The sequence below is a fragment of the Macrobrachium nipponense genome, chromosome 13, assembly GCF_015104395.2.
Source record: "Macrobrachium nipponense isolate FS-2020 chromosome 13, ASM1510439v2, whole genome shotgun sequence".
NCBI lineage: Eukaryota > Metazoa > Arthropoda > Malacostraca > Decapoda > Palaemonidae > Macrobrachium > Macrobrachium nipponense.
This window is the reverse complement of record NC_087206.1, coordinates 73,283,745-73,301,244: the sequence shown is the minus strand read 5'-3', so window position 1 is coordinate 73,301,244 and position 17,500 is coordinate 73,283,745. Positions and strand designations below refer to the sequence as shown.

The following is a 17,500-nucleotide window of genomic DNA, read 5'->3' as shown; positions in this document are numbered from 1 at the left end:
CACCCCATCAGGGCCGAAGAAACGCTCTACCAAGTTCCGGAAAAGTTTTAGAACTTTGTGTTGAGGTTTAATTTTTGAACGGAAAGTTATCACGTTAGATTGTTTTTACTTTTTTTTATTTTATTTTTACGTTGCATGGAACCAGCGGTTATTCAGGAATGGGACCAACGGCTTTACGTGACTTCCGAACCACGTCGAGAGTGAACTTCCATCACCAGAAATACACATCTCTGACCCCTCAGTGGAATGCCCGAGAATCAAACTCGCGGCCACTGAGGTGGCAGGCCAAGACCATACTGATCACGCCACTGAGACGCTAGGAAAACGATTAAACCATCTCTCTTTAGAAAAAATCTCCACGGTCGAGTAAATGCGTGTACCAATATTTTTTTTTATTTTTGCCTAAGATTTTTTTTTTTTTATTGTGAGGCAACGACTCTCAAACGATATCTGAAATGGCTTTTCACGTCTCCACTTCAATGAAATCCTATGGCAACCTGACGCAGCCATCGGAGTTTATTAATTCGGGGAATGTTGATAAAAGCTCATTCCTTTTGACAAGTCTTTGATCTTGGATCGACATGTAATCACTTTAGCTTGATCTTCCTACAGATAAGATTCAAGGGTTGGCAATGATTAAATCATTGTTTTTTTAATGAAAAAAATCATGATTTTTTGCATTTTTAAATTTTTCTTACTTTTGTATTATTTAAAAGCATACAAATTGAAAAATATGGTTTATAACTGTGCTGCATCTATTCATTTTTATATAAAAAAAATTGGGAGTACATACTTTAGGCCAGGACTGGAAACCTAAATGATAAATCAATAGTAATTCGGTCATAAAATCAATTTGGGGGAAAGAAAGGATTGAAAAAACACCTAACGAATAAAAAAAAATCAAAATAAAAATCAAATGAATCAAAATATCAAATAAATCACTGATTTTATTTATTTTTTCTATTTAAAAAAAATCACCAACCCTGGATAAGAGTCATCGAGGAATTAATTCCATTTGGACGTTTTATCGGAAGCAGGCACAAAAGACAAATAGCAATATATAACCTCGCTTCTAAAAGGAAAAATAGGATTATTTGATTGGGGTTGGAATTCAGAAGGTGCCAGTTCAATGTTCCTTCTAGTTTGGTTATGGCTATTGTCAACTATGCGTACATTACATTGCCCTCCAAGTGTCATGTATCATAATTTTTACTTTCATACTGTTCTATCACCTACGTTAACTGACACCTCACAATAACGCCTACATTAACCGACACCTCATAAAAACAATCTATCTCAAGTGTTGCATCTAGACGGTGGTTACAACATACCAATATGCTAATTAGACAAGCAACTCAATGCAAAACAATAAAAACAAGATATCACTTACCACATTCAAACGAGAGTAATCAGAAGTCGAGAATGGATCGACCTCCAGTATTTTCAGACATAAGACGAAGCCAAGCCAGACGCATCTGTATGGAATCCTCAAGACCGCATCATGAGGTTCAAGAGATATTTTTCTTATTTCGGGAATCTCTCTCTCTCTCTCTCTCAAACGAATTAGAAGCGAAACATCTCATTAGCATAAGAAGATTCCTTCACGGAATTAATTTACAAGTGGAAGTTATTAGCATCTCTTGACATCAGACGTTTTGTCAAGAGAGGAATAATGATACTATTCTCATATTGTGATTAAGCTTTGTTGCTACGATGACTTCTCGAGCGATCTTAGTATTTCTAGGAATCTAAACGTTTCCTCCAGCTACGAGTTCGTTTTTCACTTTTTCATTTTATTAATTTTAAACAAGGTAAAAAAAGTTAGGTATGTCTTAGTTTTACCAGACCAGTGAGCTGATTAACAGCTCTCCTAGGGCTGGCCCGAAGGATTAGATATTTTTACGTGGCTAGGAACCAATTGGTTACCTAGCAACGGGACCCACATCTTATTGTGGGATCCGAACTACATTATATCGAGAAATGAATTTCTGTCACCAGAAATAAATTTCTGTGGTTCCGCATTGGCCGAGTCGAGAATCGAACTTCGGACCACTAGATTGGTAGCCGAGTGCGAAATCCACTCGCCCAACGAGGAACTTATACAAACAAATAATGCTTTAACAAAGCAGTCACAAATTCCTCAATTTAAACATTAGTGAGTACGCAACACGTGAACTTAATACACAAATGAATTACCAAGAAAATCGACGAAAAATCAAGACACAGAGCAACCGTGACTACTCTCGTTACGATAGTAGATTCACATCAACCGTGCATCTGATGTCTAGGCCAGTCCCATACGACGCCCTTGATTGGCTATTGATAAGTCAGTCACAGGGCTGGCAACTCTCAGTCTCTCAAGAGTGTTCACATAGGCAGGATATATGTTCCACCTCTCTTTAGAGATACGCCTTTCAAAAGTATCCCTCAAGAGAGGTTTAACATACATCCTGCCTACGTGAACTCTCGAGAGAGATTGAGTGTTTCCAGCTCTCTGTTTGACTTACCAACAGCCAATCAAGAGTGTCGTATGGAACTGGCCTAGACATCAGATGCACGGTTGATGTGAATCTACCATAGCATACTCGTGTACTTGTAACGAAAATGAATGAATAGGTCCTTCTATTTTTTTAATTCTAATTTTCTGGAAGGAATTCTATTCTCTAAACTGAACCCAGAGTTAAGGCGTATGTAAACAGATCAGTGTTTTTAACAATACAAAAAGTGTTATAAGTAGGCTACAGCACTGCAAAAAATTGTATCCATTTCTTTGTATAAGTCCACACGATTGAGCTTTGCTCGACGTGACGTCACAAGCGGGCAACGTCAGAACCTTATCGGCTGTTTCTCCAAATCTGACGTCACATCGAACAGAGTCCGTAGGGCAAAGCTTGACCGTGTGGACGTGGACGGGCCTTAAACAGATGATTGATTTGGATTTTTCACTACTGAGTTGAATTGAGGAAGAAGACCGCTTGGTAGACCAAGAACGAGGTGGATAGACATAAATGCCAGAGATCTTGAAGATGAAATCCAGAACGCAGAGGAAGCGAAGGAAATGGCTCGGGATAGAGACAGATGGAGAGGAACTGTATCAGCCTTACGTCACTGGCCAGTGGCGCAAAGATAAAGTAAAGTAAGTAAGAGTTGAGTTGAATATAGAATTTAGGCCAAAGGCCAAGCACTTTGACCTATGAGGTCATTCAGTGCTGAAATGGAAATTGACAGTAAAAGGTTTGAAAGGTGTAATAAGAGGAAGACCTCAAAGTAGTTGCACTATGAATCAAGTGTTAGGAGAGGGTGGAAAGTAAGATGGAAGAAAGAGTATGAAAGGAGGTACAGTAAAAGGAACTAAAGTGGTTGCAGCTAGGGGCCGAGGGCAAGCTACAAAGAACCTTAAGTATTGCCTATAGTGGACCTCATGCGCTACCCCCTACGGAGATTTTTTGCTACTGAAATAATGAATCGATGGTCTTCTAGTAATATAAGCGTAAATTCATTTTAAAAAAAAAAGAGAGTGATTTATTGGCTCCACTGGAGTACCAAGATATGTCAAAGACATCGTCTCTGACAAGAAATTACTTTTCTCATTTACTGGTCCCTCATTAGAAGAATGCAAAAGAATTTCCTCGCGAAGATGAGGCTTCACAGACCTCATTAGACATCCGGATAAAATCGTTGAAGGTGAATCAGGAACCACAACATCCAATTAAAAAATCAAATGATTCGCTGCTCCGCCTCGCTGAAAGAAATGACAGGTATCGAGAAGTCGATATTTTAATCGCATAAATGCCATAGGAAAGTTACGAAATCAACATTTCTTGGCAATAACGACAAGAGCTTTCTGGATTCGTTAAGAAACAATTTAGCACTAGAAAAAAACACACACACATACATACATATATATACATATATATACAATATATACATGTATATACACATACACATATATACACATATACATACATATACTATATATATATATATCATATATATCATATATATTATATATACATATATATATATACAATATATATATATCTATATATATATATATATATATACATATATATATATATATAGTTATATATATATATCTATATAATCTATATATCTATATCTATATCTGAATATATGTATGTATATTTGTATTATCATATGTATATATATCTATATATGTATGTGTGTATATATATGTATATACATATACATATATATGTATATGTATATATATGTCTCTAAGAAACTATAAACTTCCTGCTCCCTTCTCTTTAATAGTCAGTCGTTAAGTCGAATAAGAAAAGGCGTCTTGTCGTATAACACAAGCCTGACCACAACAAAGACGCCTCCTTAAACCATCTCAGGATCGCGGTCATTCTTAACTTAAGGCCCCGTCCACACAGTCTAGCTTTACTCGACGAACTTTGTTCAGTGTGACGTCGGAAGCGGAGAAACCGCGGCAAAGTTCTGACTTTTCTCACAGTTTCTCCACTTCTGACGTCACATCGGACAGGGTTCGTCGACCAAAGCTCGACCGTGTGGACAAGCCTAAAGGTGTGTTCACACGGTCGAACAATGCCCGACGGACAAACATTATTGCCATATCAAAGGGGAAGCAGGATGACGTCAAAACCGTTGAAACGAGGGAAGTAGATCTGGCAACAAACTGTGGTACCACTTGAAGTTGTATATCACTGTTCTTACTCTGCTCACAAGGCAAACTCTGGTAAGCAATTGTTAATCGGTAACAATGTTTGTCCGTCGGACGTTGTTCGACCATGTGAACGCACCTAAAGTCTTTCTCTTCGCACCTGTTGTCGAAATTGAATAAGAGGCTCTTACGCTGATGGCTTTTGTGGACTGGCGGGAACAGCTAAAAAATTTTTAGCGGCAATGAAGTCAGTATGGAAAGACTGCGATGAAGACACCCATCTTATGAGTTTGTTTGTTTGGATGGCGTTTTGACGTTCCATGGCACCAGTGGTTATTCAGCAATGGGACCAACTACTTTACGTGACCACATAGAGTGAACTATCACCAGAAATACTCGCGGCCATCGAGGTGGCAGCCCAGGACCATACCGATCACGCCACGGAGGCGCGCTCTCTCTCTTCCATTGCTACTTATCCTCCAATATTTATTTAGCATGGAGACCTGAAGTGCTCCATCTGGTATGATTTAATGTCTGTATTTGCAGACATTTGTACCAACTTTGCAAGGATTTTTACAAAAGTATACATTTGTATTTAGGCCTAATGATATTCTTGACTATGGGGCATTATCTTATGTTGATTATAATGACAATCATCCAGTTTTTATAAGTGGTTCTGAGTGTTCTATTCCTCAACAGATGCTGATCAGGTACGTTTCTGTTCCGTTGCAATTCATCTTGATTTGAGCGTCATTTGGGCTATGATCAACAATGCACTTTTGGCTATCCGTTTTAATTTTAGTTTTGGACTGGCTGTAATATTGTCTATTTTTCATTGGTTTTGAAGATTATTGTGCGTATATAGAAAATCCTATGAATCCTACTTGCATTAAACAATGACACTATGATTTTCCTCACACGTAGCTAACACGAATTGGACTTCGTACACGGATAGTGGGGATCAGTGACCACCTGCAAGTCAGAGAGAGAATCTACAGATAAAGTAGGAACAAGAGCTTCCAGAGGACGGTTCCCCCCTCAGGGAAGACAAGACAACGCATCTAAAATAAGAGAAATATCTTAAACAGTACCATACTGAAGGATGGGGGCCAGGTGGCATACTCCCTAACTGTAACCAAGTAGCGACCCATTCTCGAAAAAGCGGAAAGACATATCTTAAAAACTAACCATAGAACCTTCTTGAAAATAATCTCCTCATGTTTCACACTCACAAGTTTACATATCCTTACCCAAATTCTAACCCAACCTATCTTAACCTAGGGGCACGGCAACCCGCCACCCCCCCCCCCAAAAAAAAAAAAAAAAAACAAATAAGACTGGTGCATTAGTAGTATACTACGTACTCGGGAATTTGCGACCGTGTGCACGAATATGATAATCCCTTTTTTGCACCTTCATTTCCGATGATTGAAGTTCATATACGACGCAAAATTAATCATTTTTTTCTAGAATTTTTTTTTTCCAGGCACAGAATTTAAAGAAACTGCAACGGCTTCCAGGACTCGCTGCTGCTGTCACCAGACTCCTTAAACTTCAGGATTTTGTTGGCAAACACGCTTGAGAACTTCGCATTTGCAATATCCAGCAACGAACTGGAAGAAGAGAAATGTCACCGAACGGGAAAATAAATTTTGTTTTCTCTGGACTCGTGAGCGTCTTGGGAGACTTGCCGACCTCTTCTTGACGTACCTACCCAGTCAGTGCAAGAAATGATGCAGAACTCTGAAAAAGTGGCAGATTCAATAAGTAACTAACAACTTTAGTAATAAATCATCATCTATTTCGGCCATCTTATTTTATTATACTATCCATTGTAAACTATTTTGGCTACCTTATTTTTCGATTTGATAACTCTAACCAGGTAAAATTGCGCAACATTTGAAAAAAACTTTAGCATTACCTTTGTTTACTTTCATAATCCAAGACAATTCGGTGGAACCACTCCTCTTAAGGTCTGTCCGCACTAGCGGGCATGCCCGTCGGGCACTTCCAGCCGTTTATATTATCTCCTTTCTGAAGCAGTGTTACCAGACAATCTCATCTTTCTGGCTCCATACTCTGTTGGTCAGTATAGTGGAACGGGTTATGGGAACAGTGTTTGCCTGTCGTGCAGTGCCGGCATTCACTAAAGGAAGATTCAGTTCGAGTTTCATATTCTGAACGTAGAATGAAATAAACCATTTTATTACACCATATACATTAAAAATTTATATTCTCAGTCTTATGTCCAACTATAGTCATTTAAGCATATGAAACATACCAAACTGATTTTGGAAGCTATGAAGCCCTAGGGCAGGTACAAGTTGGCGGCCATGGCAGGTGAAGCACCCCCCAGCCATATAGGTGATGCCATTTAGGGTTAGGTTGATAAAGAAGTTTTAACACCCTGTATTTAGTTCCTTCAATATAGGAACTGGTCATCAACCTTCATATAGCCTAAGCTTTAACTGGACATCATAATTGCTCTCATTAGCACTACGGTAATTGATGGGACTTATTAAAAATCTGTATTGTTCCACTAGTTAACAATCAACTAATAACTTCCGTTAAGTTAGGGACCCTATTTATTTTTCTGAGCACTGGGTTTATGTGAAGTTTGCCACGTAAACTGGGTGCCCAGTCAACTATCTTCAGTTTGTTTGCATGGTGGTTTTACCTTGCATGGAACATTAGTTATTCAGCAACGGGACCAACGGCTTTACGTGACTTCCTAACCACGTCAAGAGTGAACTATCTTAAGAGTAACTATACCAAACGATTACTTCCATTTTCAGTTACCATCAAAATGAAAGAATGAACTTTTGGCACATGATCTATTTTAAGGATTAGTTCACTGGTACATCACGTGAATAACATATACAGACAGAAGCCACATTCAGTACAGCGTTAATTTCATAGAACGCTTTTTAGCTCTTAAAAGAGCTTAAATGAGCAATTGCTTTTAACACAAACCACTCTTTAGCTCTTAATATCAATTGCTTTTAACCTCTTAAATTAGGTTTTTCTTTGCTGTCTTCTCTCCTCTAAAAAATTTCTCTCATCAGACCATGTTCTTTAAAATAAAATATAGGCCTTCATTTATATGCTGAACTAAAAATTAGTGTTTTTGGTGCCACTAACTGCTGAACAGCTATTAAAAGCCAAATATTCAGTTTTCAATATTCGTTAGTAATCAGGAATAAGTAACAGTCAATAGTTAAAACGTTATTTTCAGTACTTCACCAAATTTTTCAAGACAATACCTAGAAACAAATATCTAAATCATATCAATCCTAATGTCTCGCATCTTTAGGCTTGAACAAAGTATGACTAAATAAAGTAAAATGATAAGACGAAGAAACAGCACATACAGTTTGAGTGCTGGTTTCAAAAAGTAAAAAATGTCACTTAACACAAAATGGTAAACCTTGGGGATCTGAGATACGATCACCTTTCTACCTGATCCAGGCAATTAGCATAAAATACCCTTTAAATATTTTACTTTTGAATCCAAGGCGAGAAAGCTAACAATTGTTATCATTAAGGTAATTTGTCATAACTCTTGTGCCTCATTTAGTACTAATTATTGAAGTATTAATTTCGAGCCATCAACACAGGATTATCATTTGTAATAAAGTGGAAGACATCAGCAACGCCAGGCTCCATTCTCACCTCATTCAAAAAATATTGTGGAGCAAAAGCAACGTCCACTCAGTTCTTCAATAACAGAAGTGTTCCTTGCTTTGTACTGAATATCACCGTTCCATGAATCATCCTATAAATCAAAAGATCTGCGGCAGAAAATAGAAAAACTCAATTCTATGATTCTTACAAAGTCAATAAAATTAGGTTTCAACTAAAATGAAGCATTTACAAACATAGAATTTTTTTTCAACAGACAAACCACTAAATCATCTTCCATTGCAATCTTCACTGGTCAAATTTCCTCCAATACAAAACTTTAGCTGTAACCCTCACAATGGATCAAATTTTCTCGTACAAAACTACTAAATACTTCAACAGCAACCCTCACAATAGATCCAATTTTCTCCAGTACAGAAATTTCTTACAAGTCTCATTAACTTCAACCTTCACAATTGATCCAATTTACTCAAATACAGACAAATACTTATAAGCCTCCACTGCAACCCCCTAACCAGATCCAATATGCTCCAATACAAACTACTTATGACCCTCTTCACTGCAACCCTCTCAACAGATCCAGTTTCCTCCAATACAGAAAACTACTTACAAGCCCCATTAACTGTAACCCTCACAACTATCCAAATTTCTCCAATACAGACAAACCTAATTATAAACCACTTCAACTACAACCCTCACAAAAGATCCAACTTCCTCCAATACAGACAACCTACTCTAGTCTCTTCAACTTCTACCTCACAATAGATCTAATTTTCTCCTATGCAAACAAACCACTTATAAGCACCTTCAGCTGCAACCCTCAAATTTCCTCCAATACAGAAACTAAGCCTCTTCAACTGCAACCCTCAAGGCTAAAAGTACCTTCAATACAGAAACTACTCTCAGCCCTCACAATAGATCAAATATTCTCCAATAAAAACAAACCACTCAAAGGCATCTTCAGCTGCAATCCTCACAATAGATTCGTAACTAGTCTTTTCGGACTAGTTACGAATCAAGCCTTTAACCAGATCGGGAAGAAAACCACGAGATGGAAACCCGAAGAACCAGATGTACCCAAAAGGGCTAACAAGTGAAATCACCTAAAGAACTACCGTTTAAATGCTCAAGGTCCAAGTTTTATTGGGTCAAATAAACCATGTTAAGTCAAAGTATAACATTCTGGTACTAATTTCTTGGACTAAATAATTTTAACATTGAAATAAAGTAACAATTTTAACATTGAAATAAAGTAACAGATTTTACATTGAAATAAAGTAAGAGTTTTTACATTGAAATAAAGTAACAATTTTTACATTGAAATAAAGTAACAAAACTATATTATTAGTAATCATAGGTCTGTACTACGAAAAACACAGGTCACCTCATTGTATTGGCATTGATAAAACTTATCTTTATAAGTTTTATATTAAATTTAGTTCTGCTAATTTTAACTAGTGTTAAAACATCAAATTTTAAATTTCAATCTAAATGAAAAAAATTAAAATATGAACATTAATATCTAAAGCAACGCATATGCCAAGCTCATCAAACGTTAAAGGCCTTTAAAGTTAAATGTATAACTAAATCATTGCTGAAAATTAGAAAAAATACCGCAAAGGTAAATTTTGTCAAACAAATCTAATGTGTTACAAGAATTATCAAAAACGGCTAAAGTATTTTAAATTTTCAAAATGAATTCTTACTCAAGGTACGTTAACTTAGAAACCTATTAAACTCGTGAAAATTACCACCTTAAAGTTAACACTATTATTATTTGACCAGCCCTACCCCGAACCTCCCATGCACCTGCCTATAGGTCATAAGACCCATGGGGCAGGGCAAGGGAGGGGCCTCCACCCCTACAGGGGCGGGGGGTGGAGGACAAAAAAATATTGGTTCACATGGATTCACTACATAGCACTCCTTACCTGGTTTGTACGAAGACAAACTTGTGAAAGGAAAATCCATTTTTCGCAGCTTGAGACGAAGTTACCTGGCTTAAGAATTTTGCTTCAGCATTTATTTTTTCCTGTCACAATCGTAGTCAGAGTCAAGACAAGTGTTTTAAATTTTACAAAAATCTGAAAGAAATTTTCAAAATTATTTCCTGGGCCGTAAATGGTTTAGCTTTAGTAAAAATTCCACTGGAACAACGCATATCTTTGCAAAATTCAAGGTAGACAAAAAGCTTTAAAAAATTATTTTTTTTAACTTAGGTTACGTAAACATTTTTAACAAAAACTTAAAAAGTCACGAAAGATTTCAACAGGCTCATTAGAAATTAAGTATTAACCTTTATGTATGAGATCTTATTATCATCTTTTAAAATATCAGATTTGTAACGTTAAAGGGAAGTAAATGACCTATGTCGTACAAGATATTTTAAATGAAAAACAGACTAACAAAAGCAATGCTATATGATGTATAAGATTAAGCTTTACTAAATAGTGATTAAAACTTAAAATATCAGGAGGCAGGTAACTTATACATGAATAGGCATTAAGCACGATGCTTGTACCTTATCTCCTGTAAGGAGAAAAATCTGGAAAACAAAAACTAACTTTTTTTAAAGCATAAAAAATCTATTAACAAAGAACACAAATAATCCATTTACAAAGCACTGATAAATCTAAAAGTGACCGGCGCCAAGACCCAGTACGTTCAGGGGAAATAAACTTAACTATTATCAAAAAGTTATAGAAACATTAAGGATCACAGTAATGAAACTTATCTTTGAAGAGCTCAAGAAACTCACCCACGACTCTGCCTGTAGTGTAGTTCTTTATACCAATAAAATTCAGTCTTAAGTTTCACCAGAGAAGCCTCATTTCCTTCTCGCCGTAAAAAGGTATCAACCATAACAGCCCAAATTCGCCACCAAACCACCTAACCACACTATGAAACACCATCGCTCAATGACGTCACTATCAAGGATCGTGGTGTCAATGATCTTTTAACTTTTCGGTGTGTGAAGGAAACCGTCCCCCTAAAAGAAAGAATACAAATGATATAAATACTTTACACGTAGGCCTACATTTCCAAGAAACGCATATTACTAGAGGAACTTTCGTACCCCCTCATTCTAGGATATCTATTCATAATACACACACACACACACACACACACACACACACACACACACACATATATATATATATATAATATATATATATATATATATATATATATATATATATATATATATATACTAACTGAATATGGATGCCAACCAATGGCTAGGTTATTCGTTGATTTTCCCAAAACTCAGAACACGGGAAGTAGTCTACAGAATGCAATTCTGCTATGTTATAAAATGCGTTAGTGAATAAAATTTGGCAGAGATATTCCTCATCATCATTTTGAACTCGGGATTGCTTTTGTATACCTGTAGTACAAGCGGAAATTCATCCCAATGGTAATTCAACCTAACATTGCTTGCTATCTGACCTCTAGTTTGAAAGCACTCGTTTTGGAATCTCTATCTGAGGCTTTGTAATTTTATCCGTGAAATAAAATGAAATTGGATCCACGGTGAAAGCTACAGGCCATTGTTATTGACAGACTTTCTAATTTCAATTTATTGTAGGATTTCAATTTCAATTCATTGTAGGGTTTCAATTTCAATTTATTGTAGGATTTTAATTTTAATTTACTGTAGGATTTTAATGTAGATTTATTGTAATGATCCTACCTCTCGCTTCAGTGTTTCTGAAACGGCAATTAAAGGCGAAGGATACTTGAGTAGTTACGAACTAATGTTTGTTGTTTCAACCCACAATTATTTTTAATTAAATTGATGTGAAAATGGAAACTGGCATTACCATTTGCTCTTCGTTTCATTTATTTGATAGTTCACTTGTGTGAAGAGTTCATTCAATAAACGGTTTGAAACTAAACCTATGTATATATGGACGTCCCTAGATTATACTTTGAAAAGTCTGAATTAATATCTAAGAGTTCAAACCTAGTTCATGGAAATCTTACACCCTAAAAATGGCTTTATATATCACTGTGACTTAACCAGTTATACCCAAATCAAGTGATTCATTGCCTTCTGTAAATGCCATTAGGTTTGGTAAACGGCAGGCGTTGTATGACACAAAGATTCTGTCAATATCCTATTAAAACGGATGAAACAACTGCCTCACTGTTTTGTTTTTTGTATGGTGTTTTTACATTGCATGGAACCAGTGGTTATTCAGCAACGGGACCAACGGGTTTACGTAACTTCCGAACCACGTCGAGAGTGAACTTTTATCACCAGAAATACACATCTCGAACTCCTCAACGGAACACCCGAGAATCGAATTCGCGGCCACCAAGGTGACAGGCCAAGGCACTGTTTTGATACTCCGTATCATCGTGTAACACAACTGGTCACACCAGTTAATGGCTACACATCCTTCAACTGGACGGATACCGATATTAAATACAGGTAAAAACTGCCACTACCACTGTGTCTGTGGCTCTACAGAATGGCGGGCAAAGTCATTAAATAATATGTAACACCTGGCTACAGAGATCGGCTTTTGGGCATTTTCTTTTTATTATTTACTTTCAACTGGCATGAATCTCACGCCATAAAGGCTTTCCTCGAATTTCGATATGTACAAACTGCCTAAAGTCTGAAAATCCATGCTACTAATATTGTTTCATTGTGAGATAACAATGTTCTGTTATTCGTATCAATTTGGGGGTGGGCGCCTACTTAAATCTTCCACCTCATGTCCTGACTGAATTCTGGAAAGAAAAGCGAACATGTTCCTCATGGTATAAACACTATGTTCTGTTATTCGTATCAATTTGGGTCGGGGGGGGGGGGGGGGGTGGGGGGGGGGGGGGGGGGGGGTTGGGGGGGGGGGGGGGGGGGGGGAGTCACGTGACAAGCTGGGCACCCCCTTAAATCTGCCACTTCATGTCCTGACTCTGAATTCGATAAGGAAAAGCGAACACGTTCCTCCTAAATTAAGCTTAAACGACGGAGGACGAAAAATAAATTTATCGACTCAAAGATGCTGACCTCTTCGAAGTCCGTATATATAATACTGTTAGCGCTTGAAAGGCTCTGCGTTTAAGGTGATTTATCTTGATCAACGATGAATAAGTCAAACCGAGATTCGCCATTCCACGTGTCACCATAAATAAGAGCCATTAAGAGACCGGCACTGCTACATAAATCGTGACATTCTAAAGGTAAGGCTCGTAAATTCCAGGGAAAGGCCATTCATCTGAAACTAAACTAAATTGATTCAGCCTAAGAATATCATTCGTTATTTGTGGTCCAGATACATTTCTCTAGCGCCATACTCCTCGGTGGACTGCGCAAATTGTTTATGACTGTTATGGCCCCCTTCATTGTTTGTTTGTATGGTGTTCTGACGTTGCATGGAACCAGTGGTTATTCAGCAACAGGACCAACAGCTTTACGTGACTTCCAAACCACGTCGACAGTGAACTTCTATCACCAGAAATACTCATCTCTAACTCCTCAATGGAATGCCCGAGAATCGAACTCGCGGCAACCGAGGTGGCAGGCCAAGACCATAACGATCACGCCAACAAGGCGCTAAGTGGCCTCTTCGTGAATTTCTTAGCACGTCTGTACGATATCATCATACTGTACTTAATTGTATTCATTGTGATTTACTTCTGATCTTACTCTAACGTCACCAATCCGGCTTATTATTATTATTATTATTTTCTTTTTTTTTTTTTTGCTCTATCACAGTCCTCCAATTCGACTGGGTGGTATTTATAGTGTGGGGTTTCGGGTTGCAACCTGCCTCCTTAGGAGTCCATCACTTTTCTTACTATGTGCGCCGTTTCTAGGATCACACTCTTCTGCATGAGTCCTGGAGCTACTTCAGCCTCTAGTTTTTCTAGATTCCTTTTCAGGGATCTTGGGATCGTGCCTAGTGCTCCTATGATTATGGGTACGATTTCCACTGGCATATCCCATATCTTATTTAATTCTATTTTGAGATCTTGATACTTATCCATTTTTTCCCTCTCTTTCTCTTCAACTCTGGTGTCCCATGGTATTGCGACATCAATGTGTGATACTATCTTCTTGACTTTGTCAATCAACGTCACGTCTGGTCTATTTGCACGTATCACCCTATCCGTTCTGATACCATAGTCCCAGAGGATCTTTGCCTGATTGTTTTCTATCACTCCCTCAGGTTGGTGCTCGTACCATTTATTACTGAAAGGTAGCTGATGTTTCTTGCACAGGCTCCAGTGGAGGGCTTTTGCCACTGAATCATGTCTCTTTTTGTACTGGTTCTGTGCAAGTGCCGGGCATTCGCTTGCTATGTGGTTTATGGTTTCATTTTTCGTATTGCACTTCCTACATATGGGAGAGATGTTATTTCCGTCTATCGTTCTTTGAACATATCTGGTTCTTAGGGACTGATCTTGTGCCGCTGTTATCATTCCTTCAGTTTCCTTCTTTAGCTCTCCCCTCTGTAGCCATTGCAATGTGTCATCGCTGGCTAGTTCTTTAGTCTGTCTCAGGTATTGTCCGTGCATTGGTTTGTTGTGCCAGTCCTCTGTTCTGTATGTCATTCTCCTGTCTCTGTATATTTCTGGGTCTTCGTCTACTTTTATTAGTCCTTCTTCCAATGCACTCTTGAGCCACTCGTCTTCACTGGTTTTCAGATATTGCCCCCGTGCTCTGTTCTCGATGTTGACGCAGTCCTCTATACTTAGTAGTCCTCTCCCTCCTTCCTTTCGTGTTATGTATAGTCTGTCCGTATTTGCTCTTGGGTGTAGTGCTTTGTGTATTGTCATATGTTTCCTGGTTTTCTGATCTATGCTGCGGAGTTCTGCATCCGTCCATTCCACTATTCCTTCGCTGTATCTGATTACTGGCACTGCCCATGTGTTTATGGCTTTTATCATATTTCCGGCGTTGAGTTTTGACTTGAGTATCGCCTTGAGTCTCTGCATATATTCTTTCCTGATCGTGTCCTTCATCTCTTGGTGTTTTATATCCCCTCCTTCCATTATTCCCAGGTATTTGTATCCTGTCTCATCTATGTGTTTTATGTTGCTCCCATCTGGTTACTTTGTTTTTTTTGTATGTTGACTAAGGCGCATTTTTCTATTCCAAACTCCATCCTGATGTCCCCAGATACAATCCTTACAGTCTGGATTAGGGTATCTATTTCCTTGATGTCTTACCATACAGCTTGATGTCGTCCATGAACATCAGATGGTTGATTCTGTTGCCTCTTTTCTTGAGTTGGTACCCGGCATCCATCTTCTGTAGTATTTTGTCATGGGAATCATGGCTACTACGAAGAGTTTGATTCAACAGAACTATACAACGCATACTTTGAAAAACAAGGCGTGATCTGACCTCCAGCTTACTCGGCCGCGTGCTACAATGTATGGTCAAGTAGCGCGTTGGTTCACCAACGAAAGCTAAAATAAATATGCCATATTTTATTGGTTATTATTATTATTATTATTATTATTATTATTATTATTATTATTATTATTATTATTATTATTATTATTATTATTATTTTTGAGGTTTAATCACTCTTTTTATCCAGCTCGTTTTGAGAGAGTATTATTGCAGCCAAATTAATTAGCCTTCAGCCAGATAGAACGCTAGAAGCACAACCTATGTCTCACTTCCGCTTATACAAAACTATACAACGCATACTATGATAACAAGGCGTGATCTGACCTCCAGCTTACTCGGCCGCGTGCTACAATGTATGGTCAAGTAGTGCGTTGGTTCACCAACGAAAGCTAAAATAAATATGCCATATTTTATTGGAAATATTATTATTATTATTATTATTATTATTATTATTATTATTATTATTATTATTTTTGAGGTATAATCACTTTTATCCAGCTCGTTTTGAGAGAGTATTATTGCAGCCAAATTAATTAGCCTTCAGCCAGATAGAACGCTAGAAGCACAATCTTTGTCTCACTTCCGCTTATACAGAACTATACAACGCATACTATGAAAACAAGGCGTGATCTGACCTCCAGCTTACTCGGCCGCGTGCTACAATGTATGGTCAAGTAGCGCGTTGGTTCACCAACGAAAGCTAAAATAAATATGCCATATTTTATTAGAAATATTTGCTCTGCACTGTTTAACATGCGCATTATTTATCTTTTTTAATTTTTACTCTAATAAATAAATCATAAATATTCTACTCTAAAATTCCTGTATCCCTAACTCAACATGAAATACCTTTTCCAGAGCCTTTTAAGCTTTCCTACACCCCCAACAACAACAACAACAACAAAGTAGTTGGTGGGCTTACTCCCCGAGTAAGCGACAATGCGTACACGTGAAATACTTTTCCAGTTCTCGCTACCGGGTCTGGAATTCTGAACACTAACCTCCAGGTACCACAAGGACGAAAGTAGCATACTTGAACGCCAGTATAGTGTTTCCTTCTCATAAGCGGAAGCATGAAATGTTAATCATTTTAAATATGATGTTTAATTAAATTTAAGTATTATCTTTGAGATGTGTGATTACTTCAGCGTCCATGTTAAATGGTACATCACACTGTACACCTATATCACACAACGCATGTACATAAGCACACACACAGACGCTCACACACACACACACACACATATGTGAGTGTGGGTTGTTGAGAGCGTAATCAATACAGCATTTGCACTTATATTTGTTTACCTGACAAGTTTGCAACGTAATCATTGCGTGCACTATTAGTCCAGTCCCTGCTATCAATACAAATAAAATCTCATTAAAAATAATTCAGAAAATACCTAAAAGTCCAATTTAGTAAAATATCATCACTTGATGCCAAATGGCAACACCGCACCCAGCTTCACCATTTAAACCCCTTTGAATCAAACGGCTCGGTTCAGTTTGAATGAATACCTTTAAATTCTTCCCAGGCGGGAGAATGGTTTAAACACCCCCCCCCCCACCTCCCCCTTCCCCCAACCCCCATTCATTCGCTTGAATCAGCGGACACCTGATCTTCTGAACCCCATTAGGGCATTGAAATAGCGCCTGGGGTTCATTGTGACGGGGCTCTTGATAGCGGGAATTTAAATGCCGTTTTTAAGTGTTTATGGGGCGGAAAAAAAAAAAAGATTTTAGGCCGATGTGATTTCATTATCAATTTTTGTTTATAATTTAAGAATTAAAGTATCTTTTATAGCATGTAAGTCATTATTTTTTAAGTATAT

At 37.7% G+C, this 17,500-nt stretch overlaps 1 long non-coding RNA gene across 1 annotated transcript in view; it reads right to left on the bottom strand.

The window, feature by feature from the left end:
- LOC135225493 (uncharacterized) overlaps positions 1 to 11,207 on the bottom strand; it is a 52,469-nt gene extending 41,262 nt beyond the window's left edge. The window contains exon 1 of the long non-coding RNA XR_010317001.1: positions 11,052 to 11,207. This is a non-coding gene — a long non-coding RNA (uncharacterized LOC135225493). The remainder of the gene's footprint in view (positions 1 to 11,051) is intronic.
- Between the last annotated feature and the right edge of the window lie 6,293 nt (positions 11,208 to 17,500).